This window comes from Schistocerca serialis, chromosome 4 (genome assembly GCF_023864345.2).
Source record: "Schistocerca serialis cubense isolate TAMUIC-IGC-003099 chromosome 4, iqSchSeri2.2, whole genome shotgun sequence".
NCBI classification, from domain to species: domain Eukaryota; kingdom Metazoa; phylum Arthropoda; class Insecta; order Orthoptera; family Acrididae; genus Schistocerca; species Schistocerca serialis.
Genome location: NC_064641.1, coordinates 479,049,229 through 479,070,924, shown reverse-complemented (window position 1 = coordinate 479,070,924; position 21,696 = coordinate 479,049,229). Strand labels below are relative to the sequence as shown.

At 41.1% G+C, this 21,696-nt stretch overlaps 1 protein-coding gene across 1 annotated transcript in view; it reads right to left on the bottom strand.

Moving 5' to 3' along the window:
• LOC126474550 (cuticle protein 38-like) overlaps positions 1–21,696 on the bottom strand; it is a 63,721-nt gene that overhangs the window by 16,117 nt on the left and 25,908 nt on the right. The gene's annotated exons all lie outside the window — the stretch shown is intronic.

Sequence of the window (21,696 nt, the reverse complement as noted above, 5' to 3'; positions counted from 1 at the left end):
AGAAAAAAAAAATCACTATCTTTATCATTCCCTGCAAATGTGTTGTGTGCTTACAGTTCTCAGTCCGTTGGACATTGTTTTGGACCTGCTACAATAGAGCTTATCTCAGGCTGGAACAAAATACAACTGCGGCCACTGGTTGGCATACGTCCTGCCTCTGATATTTGTTTTCCGATTGTTACCTCAAGATGTGGGAAAAGCAAGAGACTTTTGTTAAGTACAAAGACTGATTTCGGACGACGCAAATACAAATGCATTTTTGCTTTTAAATCCTGACAATCTACGGGTAGGAAGGATGTTATTGAACTGTCTGAGTCGTCGCGATAGAGCGCCGGTGGGGTTGTGAGGAAAGGGTTCTCTAAACCTCAGCTGGCCATCCCCATTTTCATTTCTCGTGAATCCGGTAAATTGATTAAATCGAATGCTGAGGTAGTTCCTTCGAAAAATATACGGCCTATTTCTTTCCCTGACCTTATGCAAGGAGGACTTATCCTGTCTGTTTTCATCTCATCATCGAATGGACGTTTGCTTCACCTATGAAAATTACTAAGCAAACGGTCAGAGATTCTGCTAAACGTGGATTTAATGATTTGATATTCCTACAGAGTATAATTTCCACACATTTTTGTACTCTCTGAAGCCATATTTAAGAGGGCTTGCTGAAATGTAATGCGGCCGAATTTTTCTGTTGTAACACTTAAAGCTTGTTAATTAAAACAAATGTTATTAACATTCTACATCTTCATTCATCATGTCTTCATATTTTTGCAGCTCTCTGCCGCTACAGGGCTCCGAATTGTAGCCTGTAGCATGGCGGTGTGTAATGTAACTATGCCAGTACATGAGAAACAGTGTAGTGTAATCGAGTTTCGAATACTCCTTCGTCATAGCAATGCCAGACCACACGACATCGCTTCGACATCTGCAACAATCCGACGCCTTGAGATGACTGTTATCCATCGTATTCTATACATCACCACTTGGCTACATCCGATTTTCATCTGTTTCCAGAACTTGAAGAATACAGTCGAGGACATAACTTCAATAGCGATAAAGTGGTGCAAGCAGATGTGAGGTTGTGGCTTCGTGAACAAAGTCAAACATTCTACAGCAACGGTATCAACAAACTGATATCCCTTGGGAGAGCTGTGTTTATTGTCAGGGTGAGTACGTTGAGAGATAAATATGTAAACGTGAAGAATAAAGATTGGGTAGGCATACGTTAATAACATTTGTTTAAGAAAAACAAAGGTCTGAGTTCGAGTCTCGGTCCGGCACACAGTTTTAATCTGCCAGGAAGTTTCAACGTTTGTTTTAGTTAAAATACTTAAAGAATTTATATACAAAAAACACAGCACAGACTGGCATTTTCCTACTTTTTTCCAACTATTTCTTGATTTCAGGTGCCACAAATACAGGAGTCATAAAATGGTTCTATGACTTTACTGTTACCGTGGACAACTTTCTTTGAACATGGCAACTAAACATTATTTTTGCGCATCAGGACTGTTCTCAAGCTAGATGCAAATTGTTCAGAATCATAAAAAAGTAGAGGATAACATTTGTCCAACTAACCAGCTTACTTCAAAGTTTTTCAGGTTTAAAAATTTAAATGTTTCGTCGAGAAACAGTAAGAATAGTTACCAGAAATAAAAATTTCTATCCTGACTCCTCTTTACACTTTGGTTTTCTCACTTTGCTGGTGATATATGTAGACAACCCTAAAACTGACTTGTATTTCATCCATTACACTAACATAAGTAGAACTAGTGATAATCTGGTGTTTCAGTAGCGATGCAATAGTTGGAGACATTAGCTGCAAACATTTTTGTGTCTTAAAATAAATATTATTTATTGTATTTTATTAATGCTTCCAAACATCCATTTCTAACAGCAGATTCTTAAGAATAACATCTCGTCATAGTGCAGCTCATCCATAAATCAACAGGTATGGAAACAAGATTATATTCTTGAAGATGTGTTGTACACTGCTAGTTGCATTGTGTTCCTGAAGATCGAGCCTTGTGGATTTGAGAAGATTGTAAATAATGTGGAAAGCAATGGAAAGCAATAAATACAACCGTCTATAAAAAGAATCAAACGGTAACTAATAACGTCCATTGGTTGCCAGGTCACAAACTTGATTTTGAAAGGCTGTTACTACTGATACAGTTGAAATTAAAAGGTGCTATCTATTTACTGCAGCGTCCCATGACGTCTTTCGTAACTTTTATTGTGCAACATATACTTATAACGTCAGTTTGTTCCTTTACGTGACTATAATTCATTGCTTCTTCCGTGCGACTGGTAATGACTTTAGAGAACACGTAGAACTATAGTTTCTAGAGTAACAGTACAAGTAAAGCATAATTCTAGCAATGGGCAGATGTTTTCTTTTCTCCAGGAGCGTATGTTATATTACCGCCGCTGAGAATCATGCTCACTGTACAGCATCTTGACGTTGTCTGAAATTACTGGAGAGCCCCCTGAAGAGTGCTGAACCACTGGAGAGGAGTAGTCAGGCAAATTGTGAAAGCCTGAGGGCGACGCGACGAGTTGGCATGCGCATTTCGTCTCACAGGAATCTCATGTCAATATTTTTGTTTGGCATTCAGACTTTTTTGACATCCCTTTAGTTACGAAAGCAGAAAAATTTGTCTCTCCACACTTTATGCAATGCGTCTATGTGAGAAGCCCCGTCTCCCTATATTTCTTTCCTATAAGTGACCTGTCAATATTGCTAACATAAGTGTACAAATAGCAACTAGTAACAGGGTACGAACGTCTTCACTGGTATTTATTTAGCTGGTGTCCCGTAATGCTGACCGGGATGTAATAAAGTACTCATCACCCAGTTATTAGCCGCTTCCCTCTTTGAATTCTATGTGAACGATAGATTTCTATTAGCGTCTCCTACAAGAACACGATGATAACGGAAAGTGTTACACTATGTGTAATGTGAGAGACTCGTTGTATTTACGAAAGCTGTGTCTCACAGATGATACGCACGTTCTGCAGTGCCCTCGGCTCGGCCAAGTACGCGCTAATGTTGGTGAATTTCAATTAGCGCACTGGATGAGTGCACCGGGACCGCGCCTGTTCTGCAAACGGCAGCCACCACTGGCCCAGTAATGTGATTAGAAGAAGTTTATCGTTCACATAGAATTCAAAGGTGGACTTAGCTAAGAATTAGAAAGTGAATACTTTATTACATTCTGGTGAGTATTACGGGACACCAGCTAGGTAAATCCCAGTGAAGACGTTCATACCCTGTTACTAGTTGCTATTTATACACTATATGATGATACAGCCTTTGGAGCGCTGTACGACCGATTTGTTCCTGCCACGTGACACATGAAATGTAAGTAGCTGTAGATTTGTTATAATTTTTAGATATGGTACAATGAATTTTATATTTTGTGGTTACAACCGTAATACTGGAAGAAATGTTTGTGTTTATTTCTGTTTCATGATACGAGCGGGGGTGTGGCAGTGGCGGAAGGAAAGGTCTTCCCGTCGTCACATAGTCAGAGTTGCCGGCCATCAGAAACGTAACAACGACGGTCGAGTTCCAGAGAAGACGTCCCGAAGCGACTTGTCCAACCTTGCTGTTAATAATGGAAAAAAAGAATGTTAGAAACTAAATTTTTTTTTATGGAATTGATACTGTAAAGATCGAGAGAGTTCATGGTCAGCTTTTGTCACGAATGGGTGAAAACTTACTCATCCACGTTGTTAATGCTTGACACGTGGTTTTATAACTGTATGATTTCACTGTAATAAAGTGCATAAAACGTGAAGTTATTAATTTTAAAGTGATCAGTCGAAAAGTTTATATGAAGATAATTGTTACGAATTGAGTCCGAGTGGATATATTGGGGATTAATTGAAGTTGATTTTTTAAAGTTGAAGTGAGCTTAATGAAGCTGGAGATCAAATTATATGGGATAATGCTATCTTTGGAATGTTGAATGCATGGACGTGATATTTTATGGACTATACCTCACGGTGACTAGGATACTGAGATTCTCTTCAACAGGCATACAAAAGATAAATCTTAATTCATAACATTCCAGAAACGAAGTTTTATCAAATTACAGACGAAATAAATTTTCAAGTGACAGTTATAAATCGACAGCAACTACAGCGGAGCACTATACTAAAGTCGCTGGGTATTTTTACTTTATGGAAAAGTGTTGGCTGAAACTAGTCCAAAAGCCAATTATTGTTTAAAAGTGAAACTTCGTGAGCCTGTGATTTTTATTCTTTTTAGCGAAAAGTCACAGACTCTTCCAGCATTAAACGTGACTAGGACCAAAGATCAGTTACTGTGAAAACTTGACAGAAAGTGAATATCTTTGGGTTGCTATGTCGAAAAAATAATAAATAAGACCGTGATAAGAAAATTTCTATAATCGTGAATACTACTAAAGCCACTGCTACCAATGCGCTTATGCCATCGACGATCGACCGTTAAAACTGAACCGGCATATTGATTATATCTTCGGAATCATACAGCGTATGGCAGCTATAATCCGTTCATCATAAGAATAAACCTGATGTAAACATTGCGCTATGAATTTTTTTGCGTTTGCTGGAACCTCATCGGATTTCGTTTCATGTGAGATACGGTAATAAGGGTGCGTTTTGTGCTGTGCGTTATGTGCACATCAACTTGGCGATAATACGGGACAACAGCTTTACCGGTGCATTTAAATTGGACAGCACTGACCGCTCATCTGGTACAGCTAGCTTGCAGTGAAGCGGGCAGCTGCAGTTCACAAGTAAAAAGAGACGAGCAGAGGAGCAATACAGCTTCGAATGTTAGTTAATTTTTAAGCAGAATGAAATAATACTCTGCAAATCTCCCACAATACGCTCCTTTGACGACTAGTCGGAAACCGCGACATGTTATCGTTTTTAGCTAACGTACTATTGTAATTAAAAACAAGAATGATGAAAATTCCTGACTTTCTCCGTAAACTGTGTGTAACGTAAGGGAGTATTGAAGGATTTCATCGTAAAGTTGAATATTGAAGCCAGTGAAGGTAATACTTACAGTCAGTCGTTTGTTAACCTCCTAGCTCCTTTCTCATCCGAATCCGAGAAATTCATTTCAGTTGATAACGAGCCTTTCAGCAACAGAATCCACAAATCCAACCAGGCGCAGCATTCTCTCTTCTTCTTTTATGACGAGTAGTTTTATATCCCGCTAGCGTTCGGCAGTGACGTGTGAAAAAGCTACATGCGTTAGTTACAGTACGTCTGGCAGCTTAAGAGTCTTGTTACTTGGGCCAAATCCCGCAGCTTGGCCCCGGATCAGTTCTGTTGGGTTCATATCGTAATGGTACTGTAGCAAACGTAAAAATGCAGCATTTGTTGTCTGATGTGCCTGATGCAAAATGATTGTTTTTCATATTTCTACGATACTTAGCTACCTCTGTGGTATAAAACGTTGGACATAGTCCAAATAAAGAGGATTTGGTTTTTCATTTTTGCATTAAGAATTAAACGGTTACGTTTTCTTAATTTATACAAATTTTATCAACAATCTTTCATAAAAGATAGATAATTAACAATTTGTATTTGAAATGCAAACAGAAATTTATCGTCCAAATGTAAAAAAAATGGTTCAAATGGCTCTGAGCACTATGGGACTTAACATCTAAGGTCATCAGTCCCCTAGAACTTAGAACTACTTAAACTTAACTAACCTAAGGACATCACACACATCCATGCCCGAGGCAGGATTCGAACCTGCGTCCGTATCAGTCCCACGGTTCCGGACTGCAGCGCCTAGAACCGCAAGGCCACCGCGGCCGGCGTCCAAATGTAAATAGAAATAAGATGATGTGCATTATTCATAAAAATTATGATGAGTTTTATAATTACGAGATGTTGGTATGCCAAATTGAACGAGAAAAAAAAATTACGATAGGGAGATATACAGCAACGCATGACTAATCGCATTTCGTTTATGTTCTATTACGCTACCGACTGCGCTACGAGGTCAATCTGAAACTGTCTCTCAACTGCATTATATTCAACTATGGGAAAACTTTAAAGCTGATTATCTCCGTACATTTATGAAAAACATTAAGAACAGCCTACTTCTCGGCACTTTTTAACGGTGTTCCATGCGCGTGTTTCACTACGGAACAGAAAGCAGCCTCAGCCATTTTCATACTGCGCATTAACAGCGCGACAATCAGAGCACAACAGTACAGAGACTGTTACTGTACACGATTTTAGAAATAAAAACTAGTTAACTAAAGCGTGATTAAGAAAAACGTTGATGTTGCTAATATATTTCAATATCTTAAAGATTCATTTCATGGAACTTAGTAGTAAGATATCTAATACACAAGTAGGACCTACTTCCAAGAGCGTAACAACACCAGTGTACATGTGCTATGGCTTCTGACCAATCATCTCGTTTGTGTTTGTTTACATCTGGTTTATTCTTATGATGAACGGATTATGCAGTTTATGCTTTGCTTTGTTGCAGTAACATATCGTAACTGACAGGTAGCACCTTTCGTCACCAAGCAAGAAAATTTGCCGTGCCACTGAAACTTGAGTTAGCAATGTTGACAGGTCACTTGCAGGAAACAAATATAGGGAGCGGGGGATTCTCACACAGACGCATTGCATAAAGTGCTGTGAGACAAAGTTTTTTTGCTATCATAATTAAAAGGATGGCTAATATGTCTGGATGCCAAACAATAATACTGATATGTGAGTCCCGTGGGAGGAAATGCGCATGCGAAGTGGACCTGTCGCCCTCAGGCTCTGAGGTCCCGACAGTGACACAGCGGAAAATATGGCGGGCATTACAGTCAGTTGAAACTTATATTGGGATTGGCAGCTCCGCAGAAGCACAGAAGAGAATTACCATGTCCGATATGGACCACGAGCGTAATCTTACGTTTCGTTCAACCCGAGCAAACAGGAAAACTATTCAGCTTAAAGATATGGTCTGGAAAAATTGCACTAAGTTTCCATTTTGGTTTTATTTGCTGTAACAAATTATTAAGACGTTATATGGACATTTTCGAAAAACTCTACCAAATTTTCTACATAATCGAAATTTTTTGCGATTAAATTAAGTAAACACACCATATGAATGAAATCTTAACAATACATCTTCTACTCCAAACTGGAATTCTGTCAAAAATTTTTAAAACGAGATAATTTCAGCTAAATGTGACGCACAATAATCGGCTACCACGTCATGTCATAAGCAGTTTCCCGAATTATATCGTCGAGAGACACAGATCACTACGTTTAGAATTAATCTGCTATTAACTTTTCTGAGCCATCTACTTATTTCTAACATAAATTAGAAGACTACTCAGGTTTTTCGCAGTGGGAAAACTTTTCATAAATGAGCCATTCGGTATTAGGGGGAAGAACAAAAGCAATATAAAAAATTTAGAGCTTCAGTATTGCAGCAACTACGTTCTTGCAGTCAGATTTGTTTTATGTGATATACACTGAATTTCTGACGGGAACCTGAATGCCTCCTTATTATTACGTCATAACCTATGGCAATATGCAAGCCGTCCCTCGCTTTTATCATAAATATTTGTCTGAGTGAAGCTACTCATGTACCATCACAATAGAAAAAACAGTGGATAGTAGAGGGGGTATGAATGAAAACAGTGACTTATTTAACTCTTCTGTGAGAATTATACTTCCCTGCTTAAAAATAAAGAAAAAGATTCCCAGGGGTGCGGATTTCTCACAATCGTGACGTGCTGCCATATGGGGGACTCCGTTGTGAACTTAGTGACACCAGCCGTTTTGTGGTGCAGAACGTGTTATGGTAGTGGTGCCGTTTTGTCAGAATAATCAGTTTTTGATTATATTTCGTGTTAAAGGTAAGTTTTAACAATATATTCATTATGGAAACATATGAATATATTTCTTTAAACAATGGAAAATCTAGGATGGAATGTAGCAATATCATGAAAAGGATAGTTGCTACTCACCATATAGCGGAGAGCTGAGTCGCATATAGGCACAACGAGCTAGATACTGTTGTCATGTGTGTATGAGTTGCGTTTGCGTGAGTGTGTGTTTGTGGTTTGAGACGCCATGTCATGGATTGCGCGGCCCCTCCGCCAGAGTTTCGATTCGTCCCTCGGACATTCGTGTGTGTGTTGCTCTTAGCATAAGTTAATTTAAATAGTGTGAAAGTCTAGGTACCGATGACTTCAGTTTGGTCCCTTAGAAATTATTTTGTGTGTGTGTGTGTGTGTGTGTGTGTGTGTGTGCGTGGCAGGGTGGGTATGTTCTGTTGTCTACTGTCGACATTGATTTATTTCACATCTACCCGTCACTCGACAACGGGCACCGGCTAGCCGGTTGTGAGGGTGTGGCGCTTACGGGACGTTTCACACCTGGCCGACAGACGACGTGGACGGCTGAACGACAGCCGACACGGTACGGTCGCAGGTTCGAATCCTGCCTTGGGCATGGATGTGTGTGATGTCCTTAGGTTAGTTAGGTTTAAGTAGTTCTAAGTTCTAGGGGACTGATGAACTCAGATGTTAAGTCCCATAGCACTCAGAGCCATTTGAACCATTCTGACAGTCGACAGCCAGGCCGAGGCTGTGGGATGCCGGCGGCCCCCACTGTGTCGGCCAGATGTCGGTTTGCGGAAATACCGGCGCAGGTGGTGGGGCACGCAGAACAGTAGAGCGCTACAAATATACCGGACAACCATAGTGTGCCGCCCAGTTGTGTTTTGCTTTGTTGGTGGTTCAATCTGCTCTGGACATTTCTAGTCAAAGCGGAAATTGATATGGAAATCATTAAAACATTACTTCAGGAACGCCGGCCGGGGTGGCCGAGCGGTTCTAGGCGCTACAGTCTGAAACCGCGCGACCGCTACGGTCGCAGGTTCGAATCCTGCCTCGGACATGGATGTGTGTGATGTCCTTAGGTTAGTTAGGTTTAAGTAGTTCTAAGTTCTAGGAGACTGATGACCTCAGAAGTTAAGTCCCATAGTGCTCAGAGCCAGTTGAACTTCAGGAACGACCAGTTCTGTGGAACAAGACTTTAGGTACTTATAACGACAAAATACAAACAAGGAATGCACGGATTGAAGTTTGCAAAGAACTGAATGAACGGTTTGAACGGATGTGTGGCAAAGACAGAGACGACCGTGATAAGTACAAATCTTTATTTTTTATGTTAAATACAATATTTATTTACATCAGTGACACATGAAATTTTAGATAATTGTCATTTCACAGATCCCTCCAGTGTCGTAAAATAATCCAACATTTTCCGTACGTTATTGCCAGAAATTCCCCCACGTACACTTCACTTCTTGTTATACTTTAAAGTCTAGTTATGGACAAAGTATCCTTCTTTTTTAACAATGATATTGTGCAAAACAACACACTTCTTGACAATGTCAAGAGCAAAATCGGGTTTTAAATTTATAGCTCTGTGGAAAATCCTCAATTTATTAGTCAGTATCCCAAATAAACATTTTACGTACCTCCGAGTTCTTGACAGGTGATAATTGAACACTCTTTTGGCAGCTGTTAATTGGTGTCCAGAGTATGCTCGTACACGGTGTTGATGCAGTCCAAACGCTTTATCACCAATAAAAAAATGAGATACCTTTGGATTTACTGTACTGTGAAGACACTTGTCTTCAGGAATTAACAGTTTTTTTTTCCATCTGTGATTTCTACAAAGAACATTCTTTAAATGTGGAAGAGACACTCTCTTTGCCATAACTGCCGATATCTACGTAGATAAATTCATAGTCAGAGTCAGCCACAGCCATCAACGCTATTGAAGAATATCCTTTGTAAATGTGATACAATGAGTTACATGGACCATGGATGGATGATACGAATGTACTTTCTATCTACAGCTCTAATGCACTGAGGAAAATTTGCTCTATTCTCAAATCTTCCAGAAATGCTTTCAAAGTCGTCTTTGTTGGGTAGAGGCATATATTCATGACGCAGAGACCAAATAGCTTGACACACACATTTGACTATTTTACTGATTGTGGAAATATTTAACCAATGTTTCAGTTTTTAAGGTGATAACAGAAATGTACCTCATTTAGGATAATAACTTTTTCTTTAAATTTTAGCTATTGTTTTCTTTCCCACACACATGACTGGAATTGCCAATATTTGTATAGGCTGAATACATTCTCGGAAGGATGTATTAAGGCACTGAATCGACCTCTTCATTCGTGCATATATATCGTCAAAAGTTCGTAAACCCATCCGAAAATAACTAAAAGACTTATTTTCATCTCCCCTTAATTCCTCAAAAAGAACAAAGAATGCACTCTCTTCGTCCCTTCTCATACTGAGTGGATGGACCCAATGCATTCTTCTTCTTCTACTGTTTTTCCAACGACTGTACAAGAAATACCACGCTAATAGCTGGTCGTGCTCCATTTGCAGTCGAGGTCAACTGAATATGCACAAGACACGGAAGGACGGAACGGCATGCCGTGCGGCTGTCGGCTACGTGTGAAGAGGCAGTAGGTCCCGTGGCGGCCCGGAAAAAATACCGGCTGGTCGGCTGCCGGGTTGATGTGAAATAATCCATAGATCTTGTTGACCGAAAGAACACTTTCCGACAACCTTTTTGTTGTGTCTATCTGCGACTCAACATCTCCGCTATATAGCGACTATGGCACTGAGCACTATGGGACTTAACATCTGAGGTCATCAGTCCCCCAGAACTTAGAACTACTTAAACCTAACTAAACTAAGGACATCACACACATCCATGCCCGAGGCAGGATTCGAACCTGCGACCGTAGCGGTCAAGCGGTTCCAGACTGTAGCGCCTAGAACCGCACGGCCACTCCGGCCGGCCAACGTGTGGAAGAGATGCTGAATATTTTATTTTCTTTGCCGGAGAATGACAGTGATTCTGAAGTAGAATGTCATTTATGAGCCACTGGCGATTTCAATAACTTGTATGAATCGTTTCATCCCACATCAGTAAAATTGTGCGTACCATGTGCTTATGTGCATGAAGAATGTGCGGAGAACTTGGCTGAAGGAGATACTTTGCAGATACTACAGATGATACATGGACTCAAAATCTTATCAGTGGAGGGGGACAGGTGTCATTCAGTAAAAAGTAATGCTTCAAAACATGTTTTCAATGACAATGACAATGAACTTATGCTACTCTTCAAAACTTTTTGATGTCGATATTTTCGGCATAACTATAAAAGAAACAAATAGATATGCTACTCAAAATAGAGCTCTGTACAGGGGTAATGTTGGTACACCAAAAGGAAGGAATCCTACAAAGATTAGGGAGATGCAGGCCTTCATTGGATGCCTTATTATTATGGGCATTCATGAACCTCCAGCACTGACAAATTTTTGGAGTTCAGATGCATTTCTAAGAGTTGACGCTATAGCACAAGTAATGAACATAAGAGATTGTTGAAAATATCCATTGCAGCAGAAACGTCGAAACCACCCTCAGTATGACAGCCTTCACAAACTGCGACCTCTCCTATCAAAACTTCTAGAGAATTGCAAAGCAAATTACGACCACTCCTCTTTCCTATCTGTTGACGAGAGCATCACTGCTTTCAAAGGCCGCTCCAGTATGAAGCAGTACATGCCGATTTCAACCTGTCGAGAATGGATGTAAAGTGTGGTGTTTATACGACGCAGGGACAGGATAGGTGCTGAATTTCGATATCTATACTGGAAAATCAAAAAGTAGTGATGTTTACTCACTAGGGGAAAGAGTAGTCCTCATACTAACAGAATATGTGCATGAGGAGGCTACACCTGTGGTGTTTGACAACATTTTTACATCATGAAAGCTGACGCCTTATTTGACCGTAAGTCCTCCATAGCTCTTTTAAATTCCGATTCTAATACTGGAGCCCCTGTCTCTTCTAAATCGACTCCTGTTTCTTCTTCTATCACATCAGACAAATCTTCACCCTCATAGAGGCTTTCAATGTATTCTTTCCACCTATCTGCTCTCTCCTCTGCACTTAACAGTGGAATTCCCGTTGCACTCTTAATGTTACCACCGTTGCTTTTAATGTCACCAAAGGTTGTTTTGACTTTCCTGTATGCTGAGTCTGTCCTTCCGACAATCATATCTTTTTCGATGTCTTCACATTTTTCCTGCAGCCATTTCGTCTTAGTTTTCCTGCACTTCCTATTTATTTCATTCCTCAGCGACTTGTATTTCTGTATTCCTGATTTTCCCGGAACATGTTTGTACTTCCTCCTTTCATCAATCAACTGAAGTATTTCTTCTGTTACCCATGGTTTCTTCGCAGCTACCTTCTTTGTACCTATGTTTTCCTTCCCAACTTCTGTGATGGCCCTTTTTAGAGATGTCCATTCCTCTTCAACTGTACTGCCTACTGCGTTATTCCTTATTGCTGTATCTATAGCGTTAGAGAACTTCAAACGTATCTCGTCATTTCTTAGTATTTCCGTATCCCACTTCTTTGCGTATTGATTCTTCCTGACTAATGTCTTGAACTTCAGCCTACTCTTCATCACTACTATATTGTGATCTGAGTCTATATCTGCTCCTGGGTACGTCTTACAATCCAGTATCTGATTTTGGAATCTCTGTCTGACCATGATGTAATCTAATTGAAATCTTCCCGTCTCTCCCGGCCTTTTCCAAGTATACCTCCTCCTCTTGTGATTCTTGAACAGGGTATTCGCTATTACTAGCTGAAACTTGTTACAGAACTCAATTAGTCTTTCTCCTCTTTCATTCCTTGTCCCAAGTCCATATTCTCCTGTAACGTTTTCTTCTACTCCTTCCCCTACAACTGCATTCCAGTCGCCCATGACTATTAGATTTTCGTCCCCCTTTACATACTGCATTACCCTTTCAATATCCTCATACACTTTCTCTATCTGTTCATCTTCAGCTTGCGACGTCGGCATGTATACCTGAACTATCGTTGTCAGTGTTGGTCTGCAGTCGATTCTGATTAGAACAACCCGGTCACTGAACTGTTCACAGTAACACACCCTCTGCCTTACCTTCCTATTCATAACGAATCCTACACCTGTTATACCATTTTCTGCTGCTGTTGATATTACCCGATACTCATCTGACCAGAAATCCTTGTCTTCTTTCCACTTCACTTCACTGACCCCTACTATATCTAGACTGAGCCTTTGCATTTCCCTTTTCAGATTTTCTAGTTTCCCTACCACGTTCAAGCTTCTGACATTCCACGCCCCGACTCGTAGAACGTTATCCTTTCGTTGATTATTCAATCTTTTTCTCATGGTAACCGTCATATCTTGCTAAAAAGGCAATATTTCCTGTGGACATCACGCTATCACAGATTGGAAACCATCATTCTATTTTGAGAAGCAGTTATCGGAGTCTCAGATTTTGCAGCAGTAAGCAGATTTAACACTGAACTCGGTATACATGCACAGCTTGCAATTTCCCATTGAGCGTGGATCCACGATCTCGCCAGTTTAATGGGAAATAATCTGTTTTTACTCAATAGTGTGTTATTTTCAACTCTTTCTGTCATTTTACGAGGAAATAACATAAATGATTAAAACAAAATTGGTATTGTCATCATCTTTCCTCATGATGAAAAGTGGCAAAGGGAAAAATACTCGTACTTCCCACTTGCTAGTATGAGTCAACTGTAGTTCGTAAACTAAATCGAGTTGGAAAATTGTAATTACCCACTAATTGCAGTGTTATGTCATCCCTAACATAATTAAATATCCTTCCTCATCTGTTTTTACCACTAAAGGGGGCTAAGTTTACGAAATGATGACAAATTTTATTCAACCTTTAGTACTACTAGTATCTGATAAATCTTACACAAAAACGACAAACACAAATCGGATAAGTAATAGTGTTTGATAGGTAAAGCGTACATTGGGGTGGAAGCTACACAGTTTCTCTTTTACAACGCATTCAGACTTTGTTTGCAAGAACCCACTGGGAGGCCCACCTCTATTCAAATGAAATTAACTACGATCAACTATCCACATACTATTGATCACCTGAGGGCAATGATATGTGAATATCATTTAACAACTCTACGTCAGTGCAGCAGTTTTTTACCCGTTCATCTTGATTCAGGCTGCAGCAGAAAACGGCGCGCTGTTGACGAGGAGCGGTCTCTGCGGCAACTGTAATGTTCTGACACAGTCTGGTGTTTATCAGAACGTGGGGTACTTCCCTATCGGACACCTGACTTCCGGTCAGATTCCAGTGTGAGGTGTATCAATTCGCTGGCCTGGCCAAACGAATTTCACTTACACGCACAACGGTGCATGCTGGAATTGTTAAACACCAGGAGCCAACTCAGGACGAATAAGTTCACTCTCATGACACTCGATGCGTCTGAGATCACATGCAGTTCCACTGTTGGACCAGGTGGAATCTGCCACAGGCTCTTAGTCCACCAGAAGATACAGACCACAAGTCTTACCCAGTAAGGAAAGACCTGAAGTTCTCCGCCATGGGAGGACCAGAAGACGAAGAAACTAAATAATCATGTTCACTTTCCACCAAGCCCCAGTACAGGAGCCGAATTAGCAAAACGAAACTGCCTCCACATTGCACAAACCAATCGAAATGATATTCTATTCACTGAATTTCTCCCCTTGACTGTTCTGTTGGCCTGGTAGCCAATCCAGACATAGCGCTGGGGCTCCCACGCTGGGGCAGCAAGGCTCTACTTTGCATATCCTGAGAGGAGTCAATCAGTGACTCATAATCTCTCTTGCGTGTTTAAAGAAGATTATGAATTAGTGAGGCGTCGTTCTCACGGTAAGCATGGTCATGATTTAGCAAAAAAATATTTTCCTAGATGGGACCTCAGTTACTCATTTACGGCGGTATCTAAACTTTCTGGGCTGTAGTATTCCAATTTCTGAAAGAAGGCTGTTGAGCTTCCCAGGCACTCATGCCCCTTAAATACATGTTTTTGCCACTCAATAAAAGATTATGCCGTCTTCCTGGCATTAGTGTGGAGTTTACAGTTCTACTTCCACTAGACATGTACACCAGCCACACTGTCCATATCATCCCAGCTATTGAGAATGCAAAGAGGCTTATGACCTTTCCACCATTAGCGCAAAAGCTCAATTTAGAGCAGTCTCTCTTAAATGGGTTCCTCACCCACTTTCCGCCAACTCATCACTTTCACAATCGACTGCTGTCTGTCCGGGGTAAAATGTTTTGCAAACTAGCGCCCTTCCATCTGACCTAAATGGGAAAGAGGAAAGGTAGTCGTTTTGTTCTTTTAGTACACATGTGTAAATGGTGTTAACACAAAATAAACATTTAAATGACATGTGAAACAGGTGAGACTTTATACAAATGACAAAGACAAAATAAAATCATGAGTCAGTTTCAAAAAGTGTTTTGAATATTAATGTATCTGTTGTTTGTTATCCTTTGTCAATTTAAAATTTTTGATAAGAGTGAACTTGCACCCCTATAGTTCAAAAAGTGTTTTGAATATTAATGTATCTGTTGTTTGTTATCCTTTGTCAATTTAAAATTTTTGATAAGAGTGAACTTGCACCCCTATACGCATCTGAAAACGGTTTTGTCCCTCATGACCAACATAGTAGGAAAGAAAAGTGAAAAATTACATTTCACCTAGTAAAATAAAAACAGCAAGGCACACAAAAGTAAGAAAAAAGAACACAGATATATTTTAAGTCTCGTGTTGCTCTCTTCCAAGGGTCTTTAGAGAGTCCAAAAACTAAGTTTACATTAATCATGCAAATAAACGCAGCACTACACTCATGATGTCTGTAACAGGTTGGATGTGGTTGCTGTAGGGGGTGAGTTACTGCTAAGAGATGGCTACTACTTCACTTAACATCATCAGTGGTGGCAGTGAAGTCTGTGGCTGCACCTGTCTTCTGTGTGTGGTAGCAACAGGTAGGCATCTGCACCATTGACAGTCAAGAGATGGGGCAGCCCTTGTTGAAGACAGTCCACCAGCAGCAGATGTCAATGTTCTGGTGAGTGGCCAGAAATGTCAATCGATTGATTCGTCCTCTCTAGTCCCACCTTTCCTCTTCGGCAGTGACATTGCCTTAAGGTCCGCTCCCTTGGGACTCTTGCATCAAACAACTGTGGCCAAGGTGGTTGCGTGACGTCTGGGCGAGCCTACATTGCATGCTAGCAGCAAACAAGGCTCCCCTACTGATGCGCCATAGTGAATCGAATTCCTTTCCTTCTCTGTTGATGGGAGTGGAAGGGATGAACAGGACTCTGTACACACGTCTATCGCCTGTGGGCTACCCCACTGTAGGAGTCACGTCAGCCGGCTGCCCCCCCCCCCCCCGCCCTGTCACCTCAGGGGAGGGAGAAGGGAGATGGGTTGCCTGTAGCTAGCAGCTGCCTGTGTGGCCACGTAGTGATGTCAAATGAGCTGGTCGCTCGATCCAGTTGATAGCCATGTGGTGTATCACGGCGGCAGCTGCACTTGTCATAGCTCTTTCATCAGTGAGCTCGCACCACGTCTCTTCAGCTGTGTTGTAACGAGTGCTGCCAGCCCAGCAGCCAGCCACGGTCGGCCAGGGGTCTGCTTCTCGCTCGCCGTTTGGAACGCTGTAGTTCTCTGCATAATCTTTAGCGCATATTTTTGTGCTGTGGTTTTAAAATGAATGTTTGCAAAACCACATAGATCGAAAATCATAACAAAAGTAAGAACTGTTTGTAACTGAAACATTACAATATGATTCATGCAAAAAAACTGAAATGTGCCTTACTGATTTCTTTTACTGGAACAATGTTACTAATAAGGTCCTTTAAAAAATATAATATCTTACAGATCTTTTTGATTTCAATAATCATCGATAAGTAATCGTTTATTTAAAAGACATAAACTAATCGTTTTCTAGTGGTGAAGTCATGTTGCTGTAGCGTATGCCATTGTTTTGTTAGTTTTCCAACACCACTCATGCATCCCAATGGGCTAAACCAGCACAACCTGCACATTCATATCAAACCCTCTCACACAGTGCAACACGTACTTCTCATTATATCCTACCCATTACCAAATCCAGCTACCTCTAACTCTTTCTGCTTTATGTTAAGCTGGATTTTGATACTTCTCCTGATGCCAGCTTATTGGATGGTGATGCTGATGCGGTCACCTGGTGCAGAATGTATGTTGAATACCACTCACTGCCAACTGAACACTCCTTACTGGGCGGTCAGGAGAGTCGAAAAAGTACCACCAACTAAAAAATATCGTACCATAGGCGATTATCCATGAGTGTAACTACACTCGAAAACCACAAACGACGACACATCGTTCCATTGGCAATAACCTTAATCGAACTACAACAGAAAGAAAAAATAAACAAATAAACACTTGAACTTCAACACGTCTCTAGAGTTGATAACCTGTGTTCATCTCGCAAGGTACCCAAGTAGGTATCGGTGGCGTCATCAAAATCACGCCAAGATCCACTATCGGATCGCAGATCAACTTCTGTGGCGCCACTATCGGCTCCTCGCTACGAATGGTGAACAGATCGTGCATTCGCTCCACTGGCAATGCAGAGGATGTTAACGGTAGAATCCGCACTACTACATTCCAAGAGGAATTCTAAGAGGAACTGTGTCTCTAAGAATTGTGCAATTACTTCTGAAACAAAAATGCAATTTTCACGCTGTTCCAACACAAACCTTTGCTGTGGCGAGACAAGCTACTAATATAGCAATGCTCAAGTGTTAAACCAACCATTTTTATCATAAACCCAAGCAGTTTCTGCCGATAAATCCGCACATTTTTACCCACGAAATAATTTTCTTTCTGTAAAACATGACAGGATACCAGTACATCTCAAATTTGCAGTAAATAATTAAAATGCAAATGCTGTACAGAAAACTACAAGCTCCTAACTCGTTTATCAGATGCCAGATCTTATCCGCTGTAATGATGTAACTCTTACAAGATTGCCAGACCGATATTATGTGCGGCTTTGTTTTGGTCTGACTGTCAATTGCTACGTGGACTTCTGCTGCCTTTCTGTTTGAGGGATTAGGTGGTCTGATTCCCTACATCAATCTGGTGATCATGTTGTGGAGTTCGTCTACCAATACCTCCAGTATTCCTTGTTTGCCCTAAATTCCATATTGCATGTCCGTCCTCTTCCCATTTCTGTTTTCTTGAAAGTTACCTCCGACGTCCCCATATGCTTCTATCATTCCACGGAGGCTCATTATTAAATATTGGTCGTGATATTTGTTTCTTGTCTCCCTGTTTCTATTTGTGTTTTGCTCATCATTGTTGCTACCAGACGCATCTTGCATATTTCGTTCATTAGGTCTCATTCGGTCTCTCGCGTTTTATGGTTCCCTGACAACAGTCTAACTCTTGTAGTGCGCTGTTCGACAACTCTATTGTGTCATTACATTTGATAATGAGTGGTTCCTGGTACCTCAATGCAGTTTCATGTAGCAGTGTTGCATTATCTCTTATGACTACACGGTTGGTCTAGGAAGCGGTTCTTGTTGACAAGTATCTTGAAAAACTCTGTCGGACTGCGGCACTCCGATGCATAGTAATCATTCATAATCACCTGTTTAATCCTTTCTTGGGTGTCCTGTGACCAGTAGTATTTAGGCAAAACCTCTCTGTAGCTACGGCAGTTTGCAGCAACGCTACGCCTGTGCCCTGCTATTGAATGTTCCAGGTACCCACAGACTAATTTCAGTTTGTGTACTAGAGACCATTACTCGGGTTGTAGCCTTTCATACTGAGCAATAAATGACTTGGGATATAATTCCATATGGACTGCAAGGACTAGTTAGAATTTTGCATTTCCCTCCTCTTTCTATTTCTATTTTCTTGAAAGTTATCTCCATTCATCACCCATCTGCTTCTATTATTCCACTGAGGCTCATTATTAAATATTGATCCTGATATTTGTTTCTTATCTCCCTGTTTCTATTTGTGTTTTGCCCGTCATTGTTGCTATCAGACGCATCTTGCTTATTTCGTTCATTATGTATCATTGTTTGAATTTAGAGAAAATGTGTAAAGTCGAGCCGCGTGGGATTAGCCGAGCGGTCTAGGGCGCTGCAGTCTGGGACTGTGCGGCTGGTCCCGGCGCAGGTTTGAGTCCTCCCTCGGGCATGGGTGTGTGTGTTTGTCCTTAGGATAATATAGGTTAAGTAGTGTGTAACCTTAGGGACTAATGACCGTAGCAGTTAAGTCCCATAATATTTCACACACGTTTCAACATTTTGTTAAGTAGAAGTATTCGTCATTTCACGCCACTGGACCTTCTATAACTTCTGGCACGCGTGCACCCAGGATTTCGTGGGCGACTGATGGTTGAATGTTGTTGTACCCTCGTCTCACGTCATCAGCGTCATGTAATTCAGTTTCTTCACGTCTGAGTTTCGCGCAGTCGTGGTCCGGCTCTGCACTTTTTGTGCTACACGCCACTGACTGCGCGCGCTCCGCCGAGCGTCGTACCCCGTCAAGCTGGCACTCCTGCCGTTTGTTGCCCTGTGCCTGGGATGTAGTTACGAGTTTAGTTGAAAAATTTTGTCTGTGACATTCCTGGTGACCAACGATCTCACGGCGACGTGCTGTTGCTTCTGTCTGAATTTCTACAGGAGCGAACCGTTCGCAAATTTGTCTCATCTCATGGGCCACTTCATTCTGTTGGGTAGTGGGACGTGTTTGCTCGTCTCTGAGTTCTAGCTTTTCCTCTTGTGTCATTTCAGCTACTCTCTGCCATTGTGTTTTGAGAGCGGAAATAGCCTTCTTGGTTGCGCTCACTTCGACCTTTTGCCAGCGCTGCCTGATCTCGCGCAGCTTGGCCATTTTTATGCGTATCTCGTGTTATTAATCTGGCTGTCCTAAAGCCTCACATTTGGATTCTTTCGCTACTTCACGCCTCTGAACTGGCGTTTTCCTAATGTCTTCAGTCTCTGCTTTTACTATCTTAATTTTATTCCTGACCTTTACTTTTCGACAAACTCATCAGCCCTCCTTTGGATTTCCTGAATTTCTTTCATGATTTCGTCCTCTCTCTTTTCCTCCTTGTCTTGTCGCTTCTGAATTTTCATAATTTCATTAATGAGGATCTCCTGTCTTTCGTCTTCATCCTGCCGTCACCTTTCTTCCCTTTCCTTCCTCTGTATTCTCTCCACTTGTCATCTCTTCTCTTTCCTTTCCAGACATCACTTCTCCGTCTCTTCCAGTAACGAACCCTGTATTAGACGCACTGCTCTATGATGCCTTGTTCGCGAAATCGGACTGTTACTTTCCCTGACTGTATCTTTTGCCATATTTGCAGAATCTGCTGCCTCGGCATCGTTTTCATTTTCATTTCCTGAATGAACGGATTCCTCGTCTTCAGAGTATGCATTTGACATTTTCGCGCCCTATTTGCAGACTGATTTGAGTAAACCTCTTTCGCCGTTCTGTCTTGTTCGGCTCCATTTTTACGACATTAGGGCGCAGCCCTTCTCGCTACACACATGAGTTTTCCTTCTTGTAAGCATTCAAATTGATTACTACTTCCTCAAGTTTCCAACTCTAATGCATCATGCTCTTCAACTTTACTCTGATCTTCTTTTAAATAATGCACACATTTACGCCTAAGCCCATGAAAGAAAATCTACTCTACAATGCCATACACATCACCATAAAAAACTTTTTTCCACAAGAACTTGAACAACGACGCAACATCAGGCAACAAGTGACGCAAAAGCCAATGACAAGACACCAAGACCCAATGAAACAATACATAAACTGAAATATAAAAACTGCAATATCTACAAATTGCCGAGATACAACGCATAGCGCCAAACCCGAGTCTGTATATCCACATTGTCTTGCTGTACCTGAAGTTCTCAAAAAAAAAAAAAAAGGTTCAAATGGCTCTAAGCACTATGGGACTTAACAGCTGCGGTCATCAGTCCCCTAAACTTAGAACTACTTAAACCTAACTAACCTAAGGACATCACACACAGCCATGCCCGATACAGGATTCGAACCTGCGACCGTAGTAGCCGCGCGGTTACGGACTGAAGCGCCTAGAACCGCTCGGCTACCGCGGCCGGCTGAAGTTCTCCTCCAGGGGAGGACCATAAGACAAAGAAACTAACAAATCGCAACTACTTTCCACCAAGCCACGATACGGAAGCCGAATTAGTAAAACAATACCATACCCACATTGCACAAACCAATCAAACTGTGTTCTAGTCATCGAATGTCCCATCTTGACTGTACCGTCAGCCTGGTAGTCATTCCATATACAGCACCAGGGTTACAATGCTCGGGGAGCAAGCGCCTACTTTGTATATTCTGAGAGATGTCTATCAGCCACTCCAGAATTCTCTTGTCTGTAGAAAAAGATTGTAGATCAGCTTTAACGAAATCGTCGTAATGAATGGAATTGATTTGAAATTTCGTTAAAGAAGAATAATAAATTTTATCTTTTGCTTTTAAGTTAATTTTCTTTCGTGCGAACTTTGTTGTAGAACCACTCTCTTATTTTCGTGTGGTAATAAAAATTTTTACTTTCTTAAGAATTACGTACATCTAAAGAAAAAATAATATTTACGTGAACTCATATGAACTGGTTAAGAATATTAGGTTGAGAATTGAGTCCTTTAAATCTTTCGGCCTTGGCATACACTTTCCAGATGCAGTGGGTTTTTTGT